General features: G+C 47.9%; 1 protein-coding gene across 4 annotated transcripts in view; it reads right to left on the reverse strand.

Annotated features, from left to right (window-relative positions):
• Window positions 1-19,271, reverse strand: part of Boc (BOC cell adhesion associated, oncogene regulated) — a 73,783-nt gene extending 54,512 nt beyond the window's left edge. Inside the window, exons 1-2 of one of the 4 annotated variants that reach the window (XM_042259330.2) lie at window positions 18,830-19,229; window positions 14,488-14,600 (exon numbers count right to left, since the gene is read on the reverse strand). The gene's annotated coding sequence lies outside the window, so the exon portion shown is untranslated. Of the gene's footprint in view, window positions 1-14,487; window positions 14,601-18,829 lie in introns of all 4 variants that reach the window. The other 3 variants (XM_076548881.1, XM_006975773.4, XM_015994685.3) reach the window with 3 other exon arrangements.
• Window positions 19,272-19,534: the final 263 nt, after the last annotated feature.

Consider the following 19,534-nt stretch of genomic DNA (forward strand, 5'->3'; position numbering starts at 1 on the left):
GCAAGGTGTTGATGGGAAGAGAGAAGGGGGTGGGCTCATTCCAGTCTCCAGCTCCTAGGCGCCTATCACCTTCCCTGCAGCCCGCCTGCCTGCCGTTCCCAGGTACAGGGCAGAGCAGCCAGGCCCTGTGGGTGTGACTAATGGTCCCGAAACAGTGAGAGTCTTGGAGGCAGACACACTGCCATCTTGCCTGTTGTTAGACACCCGGTAGCAATCATAGTCCGTGGCTCGCCATGGGAACACAGTGGCTATTTGCTGATGACACAAACAGATGAGCGATTTTCTTCCCTTTACCACAGGTTACAGATGTGTGGGCAGTGGAGGACAGTGGTGGCGGGGAGGTTGGTGAGTACTGCCTAAGACAATCCGAAACCCTACCAAATGTTAAACAATGTTACAGACCCATACCAAAAATAATCTAGGGAAATGCTATGTATGAAAATCCGGTCAGAGTTCTTTACTGCAGGCATTTCAGAACCTTTAATTTGCTGTTACACAGCATGAATCACCAACATGGAGTACGCACTGAGTCTGTAACCGCAAGCTTGGACTTACATGACCCACAGCTGGGGAATTATTTGAGAGTGCCATTTTTTTCTTAGAGTACCATTGCTGATGAGGACCTCTGCCAAATACATTTTTGGACATGCTGGCCTAACCTAAGAGGTTCTTGGAGAGCTCATTTTGAAAACAAACAAACAAACAAACAAACAAACAAACGAATGTGCAGCATGTAGCTGTTTGGGGTATCATAGGAAAATGTCAAGAGACAATTTTAATATAGATTATGTTTGAAGATTAGGAGATTTGTACTTTTCACTTGAAACATCAGAAATAGTCAAAGCAGGTTTATATGATCAATTTCATCGTTAAAAAGACACATCTGGAAAGAAGCCTGTCCCCAAATATTACTGTGCCATCACTGGTTTTCAATTTCCCCTAGACCCATTGGCCTTGTTTCCCAATAATCCCTTGGATCTCCAAATGATATTTGTCTCACTGTCACATCATGGTCTGCTGTGCTGGGTTCCAACATTGGGTCCTTATGATCTACTTATGAGCATCATCTTCTGTGGCTCAGGGTTCCGCTGCCTTCTCACAGCACAGACATAGACCCTGCCAAAGTGGACAGCAGGCTTCTTAGTATTCTCAGCTGCCTTTAGAGAACCTTTTTCTAACAACCTTTCCTTTCCTTAGTAAGTCATGCAAAATATAGCATGTACACTTACTTTGCTGAAAGTGTCGTACTGAGCAAACTAACATTTAGAGATCAAGTTTGGGGCTGAGAATGTGGCCGGTGGGTGAAGTGCATGGCTGGCATTCCATGAAGCCCTGCGTTTGATCCACCATACTATCTGCATTCACGCGTGCAGTGGGGTATAGCTTAAGCAACACGCCCCCAAATAAAACCCTGCAATTTAATGCCTGATATTTTTAATACTAGCGATGCTTCAAAAATTACCCTTTGGTGTATACAATCTAAACCTGAACCCATATCACCTTTAGCCCACGTATTTGCGTAATTACACAAAGGAGTATATGACCCCTCTTAAAACTGTCACACACAATTTACCACCAGTAATAACTGGTTGTGTAATGTATCTGAGATGCTTACGTCATTGTGTGCATTCACATTTTATATACAATGGAAAGTATAATTTATATTTAGGCTTACTGATCATTAAAAGATAATATTTTGGGAAAGTGTGTTAGGTATATAGAATACACATAGTAATTTAATAAACTGACTGGAGGCAGGCAGGTCATAAGAACAAGGTCATTTTCACCTCTCTGGGCTATGAGAAACCCTGTTTCCAAAACAAACAAACAAACAAACAAACAAACAAACAAACTACTGCCTTTTTGTGTCAAATCACTGATTTCCTACTGATTTGTAATATGAGTGTCATTGAGATTTAGTAGATGTAATTAACTGGGTTTTCATGATAAGCAGTATGCGATTAAAGTACGTATTTAGGTTAAAAAGAAATTACCAATCTTAACATACAGCCAAGGCAATTATTTAACTGTTTGTTGAATTCAAAAACGAGGCAACCACCTCCAACACACATATGACCTTGTCTCGCCTCTAAACAACTCCAGGAGGTGGACGGTCTTCCCAACCCATGTTACAGACTGGAGCTTGCTCAGGCAGAGGCCTCATGGCTACAGCAATGCCAGGCAGCCCCTTAGGCAGAGGGTGGTGGGGGCGGGGACACATCCGTAACAGGCTTTTCAACTCTGCCCATTGCCTCGTTCAGCCAGCTTTGAGAACCCTGTGTGGAGGTCTCTAGCACAGACATCCACATCATTTCGCAAAGAATGTCTTCAAGGAAAGCTCTGGCATGAGACAAAATGACCAGCAAAAGGGGTTTGGTACAAAGTCATTACCGTAATGTTTGAAGGACATTTTTTTACGATTTTAAAACTAAGGTTAATTTTCCCATCTTAAAAGTTGATTTGTTTTATGTATTTTATTATGTGTATGTGTGTCTGTACACATGTGTGTGGGTGCCAGCAGAGGCCAGAAGAAGATACGGGATACCCTGGAGCTGGAATTGCAGGAGGTTGGTTGTGAGCCACCTGTAAGTGTGTGGAGAATAGGACCCTGGTTCTATGGAAGAGCAGGAGGTGCTCTTAACCATGGAGTCACCTATCTTTCCAGTCCCTGGCTGAATTTCTTTATGAGAGAGCATGTGTGCTTGGTCCATGTGTCCATGGGGAGACCAGAGGACAACATCATGTCATCCTTAAAATGCCATCTCCTCCTACGACAGACAGAGTCTTTCCTTGGCCTAGAGCTCAACAATTAGCCTCAACAGAATAGCCGGTAAGCTCCAGAAATCTTCCGGACTCTGCTTCGGCTGGAGTTACAGGCACACACACTACCAGGCCTGGTATTGCCACTTGGATTCTGGGTATCGAACCCAGGTTCTCATGTTTACACTGCAGTTCTCAGTGGCTGCCAGGCACTTCCAGATTCCTGGTTACTTTCCATCACATAGAAATAAATATCCAAGAAGATGGCCCGGCTGCAAAAGTCACCTATATTGGGACTCAAGATGGAGACCCTCGAGCTGGTCTCTGAACCTAATGGGGCCGTTTGCTTACTGCTGGGAGCATGGAGGTTCAGAACCAAGGGAGATGTTAGTAGGAAAGAGACTTTTCCAAAGCATTCGTAAATTTGAACGCTTGCCCTTCAAACCCAAGAAGCCAGAGAGATACCGCTAACAAAGGCAAAAAGGAGAAATCCAGGGGTTCACAGATCACTAAGAAGTGTATCTAAGGGTCCCATATCCCTTGGGCCCCACTGGAACACCTGTTTGACAACCCAGAAGGTTAACAGCCTCCCATCAGCCCCAGGCCTCCTGGTCCCCACAGGAGGAGGAGGAGACAACCTCCACCCCCGCAATAGAGTCCATCCCACTCCAGGAATGAAGCTGCCTGCTGCCCAACATATACCCAGACTGGTTTCATCTGCTTCCAAATCCATTTTGTGTCTTAACTTCTGCCAAGAATAAAAATTTAAACACACATGCGCATCATGCGTGCACGGGAGGAGAGAATCAGGCTGGGACTTTAAGCTGAAAAACACCCAACAGAGAGAGGAGGGGAGGGGCCGGCCGGCTGCTGAGCCTCAGGACCTGAAGACTGCCCCAGGAGCCAGCACACCCGTCTCTGGTATCCTCACAGTCTCTGCCTGCTATGTGGATGTAGGGTCGGATGTGGTGGAAGAACTTTGAAGTGGGACCTCTCCCGTCTCTCCAGCACCCTACGTATTCACTTTAATTGCCAACTCACTCAGCCCTGCCTCAGAGCAGCTCAGAGTGGCCTCACTGCCTGCAGGAAGCAGATCCTTGGCCCTAACACTGGGAGGAACTCTGCTCCTCACTCATCCTCTGTTGGCAATTCCAGAATGAATCAAGCAGTCTTGGAATGGCACAGAGCTCTCGGTGGGTGCAGACAGCCCGCACGCTGCCTGTGGCTACCCCACAAAAGAGGTCGGGGATGGAGCCTCCTCCTTAGGACCCTGCACTATCTCTTCCAGGGCCTGAAGCCAGATGCTTGGATCTGGGGACCAGCAAAACAGCTCTGCTCCAGAAACCAGAAGGATCTTTGAGGCTCCATCAGCCCTGCCCAATATGCCCTCGAGTTGGAATAATGGCCCACCCCACCTCGGTGTTACCATTATCTACACCTTCTCCAAAACATGGAGAGCTAAGGATTCACTCCGCTTGTGCCCACCCAGTGGAATCCCACTGTCTCCTGGAATTAACTTGTTTCACAAGTTACTCAACACAGAACGCCAGCTACATCCTGGGCCCTTCAAAGATGCCATTCAAGCTCTGAAGCAAGAGTTCAGCTTCTGGGGAAGGGACACCAACTGAAAGTACAGCAGCACAGGCCACCAGCAAATCCAACCTGAGTGCCACACCACTGCAAATCCAACCTGAGTGCCACGCCACTGCAAATCCAACCTGAGTGCCACGCCACTGCAAATCCAACCTGAGTGCCACGCCATGGCAAATCCAACCTGAGTGCCACGCCACTGCAAATCCAACCTGAGTGCCACGCCACTGCAAATCCAACCTGAGTGCCACGCCACCACTGCAAATCCAACCTGAGTGCCACGCCACTGCAAATCCAACCTGAGTGCCACGCCACCACTGCAAATCCAACCTGAGTGCCACGCCATGGCAAATCCAACCTGAGTGCCACGCCACGGCAAATCCAACCTGAGTGCCACACCATGAAGACAATCATAGCCTGCTTTGGAATAAGAAGCCTGGTAGCATCCACCTCTGCCCCACTCACACAGAGCATGGAAATGACAGTGGGGTAATACGACAAGAAAAGAAAAACTTCCGCCAGGCGGTGGTGGCGCACACCTTTAATCCCAGCACTTGAGAAGGAGGCAGAGGCAGACAGATCTCTGAGTCTGAGGCCAGCAAGTTCCAGGACAGCCAAGGCTACATAGAAAAACACCATCACAAAAAACAAACAAATCAAAATGAAAAAAAAAGAAAGGAAAGAAAAACTTCTATCTTGATAATTGCTGAATCCTTGTGAAGAGGAGAGAAAAAAATTTCCAACTCCAAACAGATGTCTTTGGCATATTTCAGGTTAGGTACCCAGAGAAACTACAGACCTCTACAGACACAGGAATGCCTCCCAAAAGCTGTCCTGGTTTTTATTTTTCTTTTGCTTTTGTTTTCCTCTATAGCCTAGGATGGCTTGGAACAGCTGACCATCCTACCTCAGCCTCTGGAGGGCTGGAATTACGGGTGTGCACAGCCATGCCAAGAGATGCCCTTCTGCAGAAAGGAAATGCTCACGTTTACATTAGTAACCAGATGCAAACAAGGCCTTTTTCTGCTTGGTACCTCACCACAACAGGGCTGACTGGGGGACTTGCTGCGGGGGCTGGGTGGAGGAGTCTGATGGGTAATGTTGCTCTGTATGCTGTGAATGTGTTGCTCTGATTGGTTGATAAATAAAATGCTGATTGGCCAGTAGCCAGAAAGGAAGTATAGGGGGGATAAGCAGAGAAGGAGAATTCTGGGAGAGGAAGGCTGAGTCAGGAGATGCCAGTCCGCCATCCAGGGAGCAGCATGTAATGGCACACAGGTAAAACCATGGAACATGTGGCAACAAATAGATTAACAGAAATGGGCTGAGTTTAAGTGTAAGAGCTAGTCAGTGGTAGGCCTGAATTAATGGCTGAGCAGTTTAGCACAGGAAAACTTTCAGCTACAGGGCGCTGGCTGGGGTACTGGCATCTGCTCAGGCACAGATGAGCACAGGTGGCTGTGACCTGGGAGATTTTATCTGCATGAGATAGTCCCTGTCCAAATGCACATCCTTCACCTTTGCCCAGGTTGGGCTATCTCCTTCCTCCAGAAGCCAACCCCCTCGCTTCTTTACTAAGTTCTACATGAGGTCAGCATCCATCTTGTCCTCAGTGAGCCTCATCTCCAGTACTTTTAGGCACATGATAAAATCTGTCTGCTCTTTCTTTTTCGTGTTTCTGTCTATTGCTTGCTAGTGTCTTAGATGATAGTTACCAAACTTGCAGAGGGAAAATAAACTTAAAATATCCCTCGAAGTCAGTGGTTCTTCCTAATGCTGTGACCCTTTAAGACAGTTCATGTTGTGGTGACCCCAACCATAAAATTATTTTTGCTGCTACTTCATAACTGTAATTTTGCTACTGTTATGAATTATAATGTAAATATCTGATACACAGGATATCTGATATTTGACCCTGTGAAAGGGTCTCAAGACCTCCATGTTGAGAACCGCTACACAGTGTTTGTGATACTATTTTTCTGCCTTTATCTTTGTTTGAGGTTTTAGATTAGAAAGCAATGGTTTTAAAATGCTTTATTAGCAATAGGATAACCATGGCAAGACACTCTCAAGCTTTCTCAAGCCTTCACCAACTCTGAGGAACTCCTACCCACTCAAAGTCCAGTCAGTTAAGACAAACATCTCCACCAAGCTGGTTTCAGCAGGTTTCTCAGGTCTGGATGGGAAAAGGTGTGTAGCCTTGGAACCTTCTGGATCTCTCGGGGTAAGAGGCAGCCCAACTCTTCATTAGCTATTGCTGCAACTGATAGGGTTTTGGTCTTCATTACAGTTGCATAATACTGTCTTCTGTATGTGTTCCATATTTCTTTGTCCATTCATCTGTGACGAGGCGCCTAGGCTGACCCCACATCTTAACTATTGTGGCCAGGGGAAGCTATCCTCTCCTATTTTGTCCGCTGTCTCTTCATTTTGTTGGTTGTTTCCTTTACTATGACATTTGTTTGATATTTCAGTTTGATGTAATTCCAACGGTCAGTTAACAAAACTCTCTAAATAGTCAAGTGTTCCAAAATATGAGCTCTTGTAGATAGTTTAAAGTCAGCAAATCAGGCGAGGCTCAGAGTATAAATGATACAATGATAAGGAGGAGGAAAATGATAACAGTGGCCATCTAAGTAACTGTTTAATTTTGCGTCCTACCCCCTCTCCATTGGTCCGTAGGTTAAAGGTTTAATAATCAGTCCAGGGAGCTTCTAGGGTGATGAAACCTTAGAAGATGGGGCCTCATAGAAGGACATTAGGTCATTAGACACATTCCCTTAAAGTGGCTATTGGGACCCTCATCTCTTTCCTTCTCTTTCTTATCTGGGGTATGACGTAAGCGGCATTCCTCCATGACAGACTCTCCACCATGATAGTGCCTCGTCACAGGCCCAAAGTGATGGAGACATTTGATCACAATCTAAAAGTCAGGAAACTGTCAAAACAAACAAACAAACAAGCCAAGCAACAAATGATATCCCAACCTTTCCTTCTTTTAAAGTGATTACCTCCGCTCTTCTGTCAGTCATGAAAAACTAAGACAGCATGTGGTTGGAGTCAAGCAGTCTTCTGATGAGAGATAAAGATGCCACGGGTTTGGTGTGACATGAAGTCTTGTTTTGGCTGGGAACTCTCTAGAAGCTGAGATGTAAGTGTATTGTGGGAAGGAGACACTGGTCAAGTAAAAGACTAGGCTGATGGCAGCCATTGTGGTGACTGCTCAAAGAGGCATGTGCTGTGCTGTAGGACGTCTTCTGGGACACAAGGAAGAGTAAGTGGCCACAGCTCAGAGTGAAACCTCAAGTTTCTATGGAGTGAGGCTACAATGGGTGTCATGAGTTTTAGTGGGTGGCACTCTTCACACAGGGAAGCCAGGCCCAAGCCCCCCACCACAGGGACTTCCACAGGGGACACATGATTCTTCTTGGCTGAAACACAGAGATCAAGGTCTCTCTGCCAGTCCCCCACGCCCATTCCAGGGACATTAGCACTGGTATTTTGGCTAATTTCAAGTGTAGGAAAGATTAGTTCTGCCTGCCTGAGATTCCGTTTCAATTGGCCACGCGTGTCCTTTTTACTTCCTGACTTTCAAAGCATACAGGACTTAATTATTAAGGAACCTCCCTGTTCCACTTGCCCTGGAGGCTCAACTTTTCTGGAGAGGGGCGAGAGGTAGGAGAGTAAAACAGGGAGCTTAGACCCTGAATGCACTGCCTGTATGGATAATTATAATCGTCTCCAGGATCTACCTAAGAATGCCCAAATCAGTGGATGTTCAAGTCCTTCACATAAAGTAGTGTGCACAGTATTTGCATCTAATTTAATTCTCCCATATATATACAGATCATCTCTAGATCACTTATAATAATACACTGTAAATGCTCTGTAAATAGTTGACATATTGAGTTGTTTCAGGAAGAATAACAGGAAAAGGCAGCACATGTTTAGTATAGAGACAGTTAAAAATATTTTCCACCATTGTGTTGTAAGCCTGTATTTAAGACCTCCTCCTCCTTCAAGGAATGACATTCGGCATTTAAAATTAATATATATGTATATATATATATATATATATATATATATATATTTGAATGAATACTGTGAATGTAATCTATGAATACCACAAATGTGATTAATATCATGAGTGTAATGAATATCATGAGTGTAATTTAAAAAATAAATTAATTAATTAAAAAAAGAAAAGCCAAAAAAATATTTTCCAATCTGATGTTGATTGAATTCATAGTTGTAGACGCTGTCACTACAAAGGACTGAATATATTTCATTGTTAGAAACTCTCTCTCTCTCTCTCTCTCTCTCTCTCTCTCTCTCTCTCTCTCTCTCTGAAAGGATTTCTCTGGGCGTCATGGATTTCCTGTCTCTGGAACTCACTCTGTAGACCAGGCTGTCCTCCAACTCAGAGACCTGCCTGCCTCTGCCTCCTGAGTGCTGGGATTAAAGGTGTGTGCCACCACTGCCGGGTTCATTGTTAGCAACTCTTAATTAGATGCCTTTTGAGGGGAGTCCTGCAGATGAGGCAGGGGTGGGGTAGGGAGTACTAGACCCTTTCTAGACACAGAAGGGCTTTGATGAACAAAGTCTTCATCCCATGCGTCTCTCTAGTTGTAGAGAAGGAGATGATATTCAAGTGAGTAATTAAGTATATGTCAGGAAGTGATGGTGGTGAGGAAGTGATGGCCGTGAGGAAGTGACGGTAGTGAGGAAGTGACAACAGTGAGGAAGTGATGGTGGTGAGGAAGTGACAACAGTGAGGAAGTGATGGCCGTGAGGAAGTGACGGCAGTGAGGAAGTGATGGTGGTGAGGAAGTGATGGCAGTGAGGAAGTGACGGCAGTGAGGAAGTGACGGCGGTGAGGAAGTGATGGCGGTGAGGAAGTGATGGCGGTGAGGAAGTGATGGCGGTGAGGAAGTGATGGCGGTGAGGAAGTGACAGCAGTGAGGAAGTGACGGGGTGGAGAAAGTGACAGCTGTGAGGAAGTGATAGCAGTGAGGAAGTGATGGCAGTGAGAAAGTGACAGAGGTGAGGCAGTGACAGCAGTGAGGAAGTGACTGACAGTGGTGAGAAAGTGACAACAGTGAGGAAGTGACAACAGTGAGGAAGTGACAGCAGTGAGGAAGTGACGGCGGTGGGGAAGTGATGGTGGTGAGGAAGTGACTGACAGCGGTGAGGAAGTGATGGCGGTGAGGAAGTGACTGACAGCGGTGAGGAAGTGACTGACAGCGGTGAGGAAGTGACTGACAGCGGTGAGGAAGTGACTGACAGCGGTGAGGAAGCGACTGACAGTGGTGAGGAAGTGACTGACAGCGGTGAGGCAGTGACTGACAGTGGTGAGGAAGCATGAACTAGTCTGAAAAGAGAGAGAATGATGGTGGGCGTGCTGCTTGAATAAGGGTCCCAGGCTGAGGCAGGAGGGGAGCAAGCACTCTCAAGACATGAGGGAAGGAGTTGGGGAAGAGCCTTCCAGACAGAGCCAAGGCAGGGCAGAGACCCCGAGCAGGAAGGCTGTCCCTTCTTTTCACAAAGAAAGACACTGCCTAGATTTCTGTTGCAAAGGCTCTTTTCCAATCCAGCTCCTGTTCGACCCTAATACCCTTCACTGCCTTTTCCCAGGGCGGAGGGACAGAGCGGTGGTCTGGAAGGATCCAAGAGAGATTCTGATAGGTTGATCAAACGGCCTTCCATTCAGAGTCTTGCAAAGGAAAGCCAGCACACCTACAAAGGAAGATCCCTTGAGCCCAGCCCAACCTCTAGCTAAAGCCCTGGAATTTCTTATCTTTGAACTCAAGGTGGGTAAGCACAGATGTGACAGCTGGGGCTTTTTCAGTTGCCAGTGGGCCGTTTTCAACCTGTCCCCTGGGCCAGGTCACCTGCAAACGTAAGTACGGAGAAGCAGCAGCTTGTGGTCTCAAAGCCCCCATTCATCACCCCATCACACTGCTGTATTGTAAACCCAGGCATCCATGCCTCTCCGCAACCAGAATATCGTGGCTTCAGGCTTCCCCTGTTTAAGAAAAATGAGGAACATAAGCAACTACTGGCATTAGCGAGGTAGCTCATTAAACAAACTGCCCACCACACAAGGGTAAGGACCTGAATTGGGCTCACAGAAGCCCAGGTAAAGCTCAGTGCGGTAGCCTGGCCTGGTACCCAGCAGAGGACCACAAAAATAGCCTGCTTTAAACAAGATAGAAGGGGAAGGCCAGGACCCAAACTTCTCCTCTGCCCTTCCCATTTACACCATGACACACAAATATCCACCTCCACGCAAATACCCATCCACACATACTCCTAGATCTCACACCCCCACCAAAAAAGAATGGGGGAAAAAAGGAGCAACTAACTACGCATTCTCTGCACCAGAACTTCCAGCACAATCCAAAGCCTGTAGGGAGTGGGGTGTTAGCACTCCTGCAGGTAAGTGCCTGTCGAATCCTTTCTGCTGGCTGCCTTCTGAATATTTGCCTGCAAGGAACCTTCTCCCGTCAGTTACCTGTCTGTCAAGGCTGCTGCTTCCTTCCCCGGGGTATTTTTCTATACAAGCTGCCACTCCTCCTGACCAGTCAAAGTGTCGACTAGGCCAAACAGCTCTCTCCCCCTCACCCGACTGAGGGGAATGGCAGACCTGCTTGATTAGACTTGCAAAGATCCTAGGTGCAAGGATCATCTGGTAGCTGCAGGGGAGCTGAGGTCCAGGCGATTCAGACAGTATCCTAGGGGAGAGGAACGTCTCAAGAAACATGTTCTGAGATGAAACCCAATGTGCATGAGACTCTCACCACTGCCTACAAAAGCCAACACTGGCTGTGCCACAGAGCCTGGCATCCCTAGCGCCGAGGAGATCCACGCTCCTCCAGCGGTGACTCTGGTTTTGTACCAATGGCGTTTAAGGCAACTCTCATAAAGGATCCCACCTGCCCCTTATTTGCAGTTAGTTACAAAAGAAAGAGTTCTCCTAAGTCAAGGGGCTTTGCTCTGGGGGAAGAGCATGTTTGCTGCTTTACTTGTTTTAAAATGACAGTGTCGGGAGTTAGCAGACTGCAATGAAATCTTGGCTCTGCTGCTTATCCACTAAGAGACCAAAACAAGTCAATGCACTCATCTAGGCTTCCCTTCCCTTATCCCCGCAAAGTACGAAGATGAGGTCCGTCTTCACAGGACTGCCGGAGGGTTGCATGGACAGTGGAGTGCTGGGCCGAGGCCTGGCACACAGTAGGCACTCTGTAAACAACTGTAACTCTCCATCTCTGGAAAAGGCGAAGGCAGTCGCTGCTGCCTCTTGGCACTGAGCAGGCTACTCTCCTGCCCTTTGTCCACGGCTGCCTCCCTGAAAGGTGGAGTAGGAAGCCCTGTGGGGTTTGCGTCTCTGAGGAGTGAGAAGGAAATCTTTGCCTTGTTTCGTGAAGGGTACCTGCTGCTCGTGTGTGCTCACGCCCTTGTACCTACACACAAGGCTGCATTTGTGAAAGCAGGGGAACGAAACGAACACCAGACAATACCACCTTCAGACAAGCCTCTCCATTGTTTTCTCCCACATTCAAGACCTGAGTGGTGTGGCTGTGACAAGGGGATTGGCCGCCCGTGTAAAGCCCACCTATAGAAGGCCACCTTGTTGTTCCCCTCTGGGGAGGAGGGCTAAGCTCCCCCTTTCTTTTATTGTCAAGGACCACCCACTGGAACCAGCTGGCAAGTTGCCACAGTCCAGCAGGGTGAGAGTCAGCCTGCTGTCCCAGCCTCTGTGTCTGCAACAGAAGCCTATAGAAGAAAAATCACCTGACTGGGTTGTCACCTGGCCTGACGGGGGCCTTACAGATGGCAGGCCACCAGGAGTCTCAAGGTCTGAAGGACGGGTTGCAGACCTGCCTAGGTAGTGGCGGTACCCTGGAATGTGACTCCCAGCTGCAGGACAGCAAATGAGTGTACAAGAATCCTTGCCCGCTACAAAACATCCTTTTCGTAATGACAGAGGTGAACAGCCGTGAACAGCCATGACTTTATGTGGTTGCATTTGCAAAAGGGGGCGCTGTGCTCACTGACATGTTAACACCGCGCCCTCCCTTGAGTGGACCAGGGAAGCTGCTCCTGTAACTGCTGGAAGATGGCAGTCACTTCAGAAAGAGCCTCACGTGGGAGAGGTGATTTGTGAGATAATTAAGGGCAGCCTCTGCTTTCATGGAAAACCAATAAACCCAGAACCCCCCAATTTTCCTCTCCAATTAACTGTGACCCATACCTAATAAACCTGCTGGGATTAAAATGTTAGGTAAGCACAGACTAGTAAAGGCACTTGGCTTAGACTAATCTGGAAAAATATTGGCAGAGCCAGGGGAAGCGGTGTGTGTGTGGGGGCCTTTCTTCAGGACTCCGTGTCTAGCCTTTTCTGGGTGGGGTCTTCCAGAGGCCAGCCATTTTCATCCATCTTTACCTCCCATCCTGTGTGATGTCCATCTCTTGGGAGCCCAGGAGGTTAGGGGCAGCTGTGAAGCCCAGTGACTTGGTTGCCCCTACAATACATCTCCCCTTCCCTGCTACTCTGAGACAGACTTCAGAGTCATCTAAACCTACTGCAGACGCTTATATATCCAGAGATATGGAAGAGAGCAAATGCAACCATTGAGCGAAATGCTAAATTCAAGCATGTTTTCTGATCTCTCTCTCTCTCTCTCTCTCTCTCTCTCTCTCTCTCTCTCTCTCTCTCTCTCTCTCTCTCTCTCCAGGGTGTCTCTATGTAGCCCAGGCTGGCCTCAAACTCACAGCAATCTTCCTGTCTCTGCTTCCCTAGTGCTGGGATTAAAGGTGTGCGCCACCATATCAGACGTTTCTCTAATTCTCAGGAGAAATCTGATGGAGTTAAGAGAAGAACAAAATCATCTACTCATCCCTTTCCCCCTGAAAAATATTCAGTGACTTATCTTAGAAACATGTCCAAGAACCAGACTCAGGAGATTCTGCTTTCAATTCAGAAACTCTTAAAAGAAAATGCAAAGAGAAATACTTTGACTTTAGCATCTCACATCTCAAGCATGCTTAATTACCCACAGAGGGAAAAAAAATGAATTTTCAGAAAGAAACTAGGGAACAGCTCACACAGGCAGAGGCAAAAGAACATTCTGGACTGCCGCACTGCTGGCTCAGTCTTTGGCTTTGACTCAGTCTGAGCTTTTGTCTCCCCTGGTTCAGGAAGTACTTCTTAGCTGATGCGTTAACATTGGGATTGCTCTGCATTTCCCTTCCGGCCAGCCACGGACTGCCAGATGCTCTGGACTCTCCCAGCAAACATTAGAGACGGACTCATGAAGAAAGCTGGCAAAGCATCATCAAATGCCATGATGCCAGGGGCAGAGCATGTGTGCAGGAAAAGGCAATGAAAGGATGGAGGCTCCAGCCTGGCCACGCTTCCTCACTCTCCTCTTGCCTAACATCGTTCAAACTCATTTGAGAAGAAGAATGTTCTTTTGCCACACTTCTCAGCGCTTGGCTTCTTTGGGGTTACTTTTCGTCAGGACTGCTTACCCTGCCCTCTCTGTTGCTTTCTCAACATGTTCTCTGGCAACTGGAATGAATTCACTGAGCATTTTTACTGCTATGATTTCTGCTTTCTGCCCAATAATCCTGTCCCAAACATCAAAGGCCTCCTTTGAAGATAAGGCCAAATTCGTCATTAGGAAAAGAGAAGTTATTCCCTAGCTATATTTTAGAAGACAGTAAGAAGCAGAATCCCTCCGGGTTTTGTGAGATAAACATTGCCTGGTACATCAGACCACAAGGCATTCACAGTGATACCACTGACAGAGACATAAACACTTGGCATTCCTCACCCAAACCTACGCAGGACGTCTCCATAGCAAGCTCAGACTCTAAATCTCTTGGCTAATGATCTGTCTCCAACATATCTGACAAGGTTTGCCTTGGGAGAGGGGGTTCACATGGCCACCACAAGCTTTGCCTACAAGAGTGTATGAGCTGCTAGGAACAACCTGAATTCTACCTTCATCTGAAGCTGGACTCTTCCAGAACGAATGGATGAGAAACCCTGCCATCTCAGTGGTAACAGAACATGAAGAAACAGCTGACTCAGCAGGCTAGAGAGAGAAGACAATGAGCAGCAAACCTCACCTATGTCTTCTGCGTCTTCCCTGCTACCCTCAGGTGGATGCTGACAAGACTTCATGGGCCATGGAGTCCACGAAGCCTGTTTCCAGACAGAAGCCAAAGAGAGCTGTTTCACCCTGGGAACAATGGGAACAGAGAGGGTTCTGAAGTCCTTGCTGTTTCTAAGTGCGGTGCTATTCACCACAGCAATCCCTTATTAATCCATTTTATGGATAAGAAAAAAGAAGAAATTTTTTTTTCTAAGATCACAGGCCTCTTTCATTTCCCAGTTACCTACCTCCTTGCTAGAATTCATGAACAATAAAGAACAATGATTATATTTTATAAAACCATTATCTTTGCATCCAGCAGTGCTCGTTCATTAACATTCATAAAGTACTTCTTAAAAATATATAAGCAGGCCTCATACTTAATAAGAACAGGGCCCTGGGTGGCAGGGTAGGAGACAAAGAATAAACTCATCAGAAATTAATGGTCAGCAATATGTGGTCAACCCAGAGCAGAAGGTATTAGTATCACAAAGTGGGATGGAGCACATATAAAAAGGCTGAGAGATTTGAATTCTTTTTATCATTTATTTTATGTGCATTGGTATGAAGGTGTCAGATTCCCTAGAACTGGAGTTACAGACAGTTGTGAGCTGCCATGTGGGTGCTGGAAATTGAATTTGGGTCCTATGGAAGACCAGTCAGTGTTCTTAGTCATGGAGCCATTTTAAAGCTGAGTGGCAAACTGGGTAAGGGACTGTTCCACGGGATGAATAATATGGTGGGTCGTGGTGAGGGGGGTGACAGGTGGGCAGTGGGGATTGTCAAGTATGGTCGTAGTGGGACTGAAGAGGGGATGTCAACATAAACAAAAGAAAGAGCAAGGGAGATGGGACCAGCGTGAAGAAGGAGGCTAACGGTGAGGATGCAGGGCAGATGAGGGCAGCAGCTGGAGGCAGGCAGGTGCCTGGAATCTCAGGGCCGGTGCTGGAAATGCCTGAGACATCCTTAGAGCTTCTGCCTGGATCCCACCTCCCCACCCTAACCAACCCTGAGGGATCCAAAGAGCCAAAATTCTTCCCTAGGAAAGCTTTTGTAAGCACGGATTTCAAGATTCAAACCAAACACGCTCTACCAGCTCACCTACTCCAAATATTTGATTCAAGCTCACCAATTATAAAAATATTACATGTTAGGGCCCCATAGGAGAGCATAGTTAGGATGTGATTTATTCCATCAACACTTGTTCATTTATCTGTGTATCCCTTCAACATCAGTGTGATGGGATAGATGTACTTTCTGTGAGTCTTTGGTCAAATTATAAAGACACTTCAGAGATGTCTGGTGACAATACTCAACACTTATATCACAGCTGCAAAAAGTACATATGGACAAATGAAAATCGAGAAGTTGGTTATAGGACGGGATTATGGGTAATTATCAAAACATTTTTTTTGTGATGAGTAGTAGTAGTAGCTGTTTATATAATCAATAAAAAACCAAGGGGAATTACTCTTTGATGAAGAAAACTGACTCTCCTGGGAGAAGGAAGTTCCTATCCTGGTGTCTGAAGCATCATAAATATTTGGTGGGTGCAGAAGTGACACGGAGTTACATGTGTTAAAGTCAATGTGTTTTTCAAAATGGAAGCCTATCACTCTTTCCTCTGCCTCTTCCATTTCCATTCCCCTCCCCCAAAACAAGGGAGCTTCGAGTATGGAGGAAAGAAAGCCAACTCCCAATGTGTAATGACATCTTTTGAAGCCCGGTTAACTCTTTCTTATTCGGAGACCAGAAAATACTAGACAGTAATTACCTAGTGCAGTTAGGTCTTCAGCTGTTGTTGGGAAGACCCAGACAAAACCCCAGTCATTAAGCCTATCAGTGACTGCTGAAATTTGAACCCAGACCCCCCAGGGCCCTTGGAATACTATGATCCTCAGGCTCACTTCTTGCCCTCTTTTCTTAAACCCCAGGAGCCCGTGAGGAAGTCAACAGAATTACTTCATGAATAATCTCCTATTCATGTCAGGCCATGGAAACCACAGAGAGGCCTCTGAAGAGAGCAGGGATCTCATGCCACTGGGGAAAAAAAAAAACACTTCAAAGACAGTAAAATCTCTGGACCATTTGGAGGATGGAAAGGGACATAAATTACACCCTTTATCTTGAATTGGCCAACCAGCTAGCAGCTAAGCAGGTTCCTCTCATGGTTTTCCCCTAGACTCTTCCTCCCCAGCTGTGGTCAAAGAACTTGCCCATCCTGGACTCTGTCAACATCCACTTCCAACTGCCCATGATTTGGCCTCTTCCCCTGAGTGAAAGTCTCTTGCAGTGTTGTGCTTCTGAGATATCATAAAAGTGGGTCAAAGGGGCAGTGTCTGAGATCTCAGTCCTTGGATTTCCCAGGTATAGACAGCCTCTAACCAATTCCTGAAGGGACAAATTCTCAGTCTCCACAAGGGCTGGCAGTGTCAGCCAGAGGCACAGGGAGAGAACTATAAGTTCCTCCCCCCCCCCTGTCTTTGCATAAACTCACTCCAAAAACTCATCCAGCTGGGAAATCATAACCCCACACTGCTGTTTCCACCCCAACTCTGTCCTGCTGACCCCAGAGTGCTTCCAGATTACCATGGGAACCTTCTGGGTCTCAATTATGAGACCATTAAAAAGGGCCAATTATAAGACCTCAGAGTGCTCCTGGGAAACCTGTTACACACCTCAAAATGGCCAACCCTTCACCTCAGAGTCTCTTTAAAGCTCAAGAAACAGGCCATCCAGATAGATGGGCATCCAAGCCCCTCACGTTGGTCCAACAGGATGTTTTTAATGTTTTCCACACTATTCTTTAAAAAAAAAAAAAAAAAAAGTGGGGACAGACTTATTGGCCAAACCAAAGATATGCAAAATAGAAGGAATGAAAAGAAAATCCTCGCGACTCTGGGCTACTTGCTTAGAATTAGCACCCAGTGGTAGAATAAATCAGAAGTGTTTACATATTCAAGAATTTTAAAGCTACATTCATTAAAGGTCCGTGCTTACAAAATTCTGTACAACAAAGAGCTAGGTGATAAAAATGTGCTCGCAACACAGGCCAGAAACAACATTCTTGTCACTTCATCCAGTAAGAGGTAACTCCAGTTCAAAAGCTTATGGGAAGGGAGCGGGCAGGGAAGGACTAGGAGAGCCCAGAACACCTCACCACACCCAGAAAGTGCCTGTTTGGGATTGCTGTTATGGGATTTGCGTATTCTTAGACGTAAGTGCCACATCTCTAGAGGAGCACCACGCTTGTTTCAAGGGCCCGCGCCTGGGTCATCGCCACATGTCAACAAAACCACCTCCAAGGCTCCTTTAAGCCCCCCAGGTCTGCCTGCCTCCCACCACAGACAGGCCCTTCCAAACCCAGCAGTCACCCCCCCCCACCTTCTCATAGTTAACAGAAACAAAATCCCCAAGATCACAAGCCCAGTGGGATACTACACACACACACACACACACACACACACACACACACACACACACACTCACTCACTCACTCACACCCATCTTGCTGATCCTTCAGCCCCACAAACACTTCTGGGTGCCAATTCAGTATCTCCCATCCACCGTCCAGCCCAGGGGATTCTTTGGGGGGGGGGCAGTTTAGCTTTTGGTCTCCTTCGGTCCCTTATTTAGTATTTTTCCTTTCAAAACGCCGGTGGTAACTTTTTCCCCAAAGAGGCAAATGGGTGTTGAGTATGGGCTTGTTCCCACCGCCTGGCTGGGCAGCCAGGGCACAGTGTCAGCGCGAATTCGGGGTAAGTTTGGGAAGATGTCTGCGCCCTCCTACCACCGGAGCAGCTTCCGGGAACCGCGGGAGCAAAACCACCCAGACCCGGTGAGAGAAGGAGGCGCGGCGGCCCTGAGCCGGGCAGCGGAGCACGAGCAGTGGCGGCCCCGGGAACTTCGTGCAGCGTCAGGCCCTGACACTAGCCGGAGCCAGTTGAGCCCTCGGAGCCCCAAAGCCCGAGCCCAGCTCAGCGATCGGAGCTCAAACCGGAGCCCAGCTCAGCGCTCGAGCCCCAGCCCCGGCATCCAAACCCCATCTGAGCCCTAGAACACTCCGAGTCCCAACTGAGCCCCAAGCCCGAATCCCAGTCAGACTCTAGGAGCCCCAATCCGGGCCCTAGCCCAGCGCTCGGAGCCCCAGTGGGAGGCGCAGCCAAGCGCTTGGAGCCCGCGCTGGGCAGCACCACTCGCAGGAGCTGTCGGCATCGCGGGGCGGGCGACCGTCTCCCACACGCCTCCTATCCCCAAACCAACAAATAAACACAACTTTTTATGAAAAGAAAACAAACTTCAGTGACATGACTCACCTCTCCTGCAGCCGGAGCCTGGGAAGAGGGGGCCGGGGCTCCGGGTCCCGCGTGGTGGCGCGGAGAGGGCCACACGGCCCCCCGCGCAGCACCGACACACTTGCACAGCGCGGTGACACACGGGGACACACACCACGGGAGAGTGGCCGCAGCCGGAGCAACAAAGGAGCCCGAGACCCAGAAGTTGCGGGGCCGAGAAGGAAGGGCTTGGGTGGCCACGGCAAGTACGAGGTGCGAGAGTGTGTGAGCGTGGCCGGAGCTGACACCAGCGAAACCCAGCTCAGGGTCCCCGCTGCAGGAAGCGGGAGCCTTGGTGGCAGCAGCCGCAGCAAGAGGACAAGGCAGGAGACGCCGCGCCCAGCGCACCCAATCCCTCCATATGGAAGACGCTTTTTTGGATGACTGAACTTGCAAACAATTCCTTCTTTTGCTTCTCCTGCCTAGGAGCCTCCCATTACCGCTCGAGGAGGGGAGGGGAGCCGAGGAGGCGGGGAGGAGGGGGAGGAGCGAAAGGGAGCAAAGAAAAAGTCTTGGAAAGGAAACTGGGGGAAAACACACACACAGTGCCCCCAAACTCCAGGACAATTTCCCCCTTAACGCCTCCTTTCTTTGCTCCCCGTTAGACTCAGTCCTTCCAACTTCGTTCCCTTGCCCACACCAGAAGTGATTTCTCCCACTCGCGGGGCGCCCTCCACTCTGCTTAGC

Source organism: Peromyscus maniculatus, chromosome 12 (genome assembly GCF_049852395.1).
Source record: "Peromyscus maniculatus bairdii isolate BWxNUB_F1_BW_parent chromosome 12, HU_Pman_BW_mat_3.1, whole genome shotgun sequence".
NCBI classification, from domain to species: domain Eukaryota; kingdom Metazoa; phylum Chordata; class Mammalia; order Rodentia; family Cricetidae; genus Peromyscus; species Peromyscus maniculatus.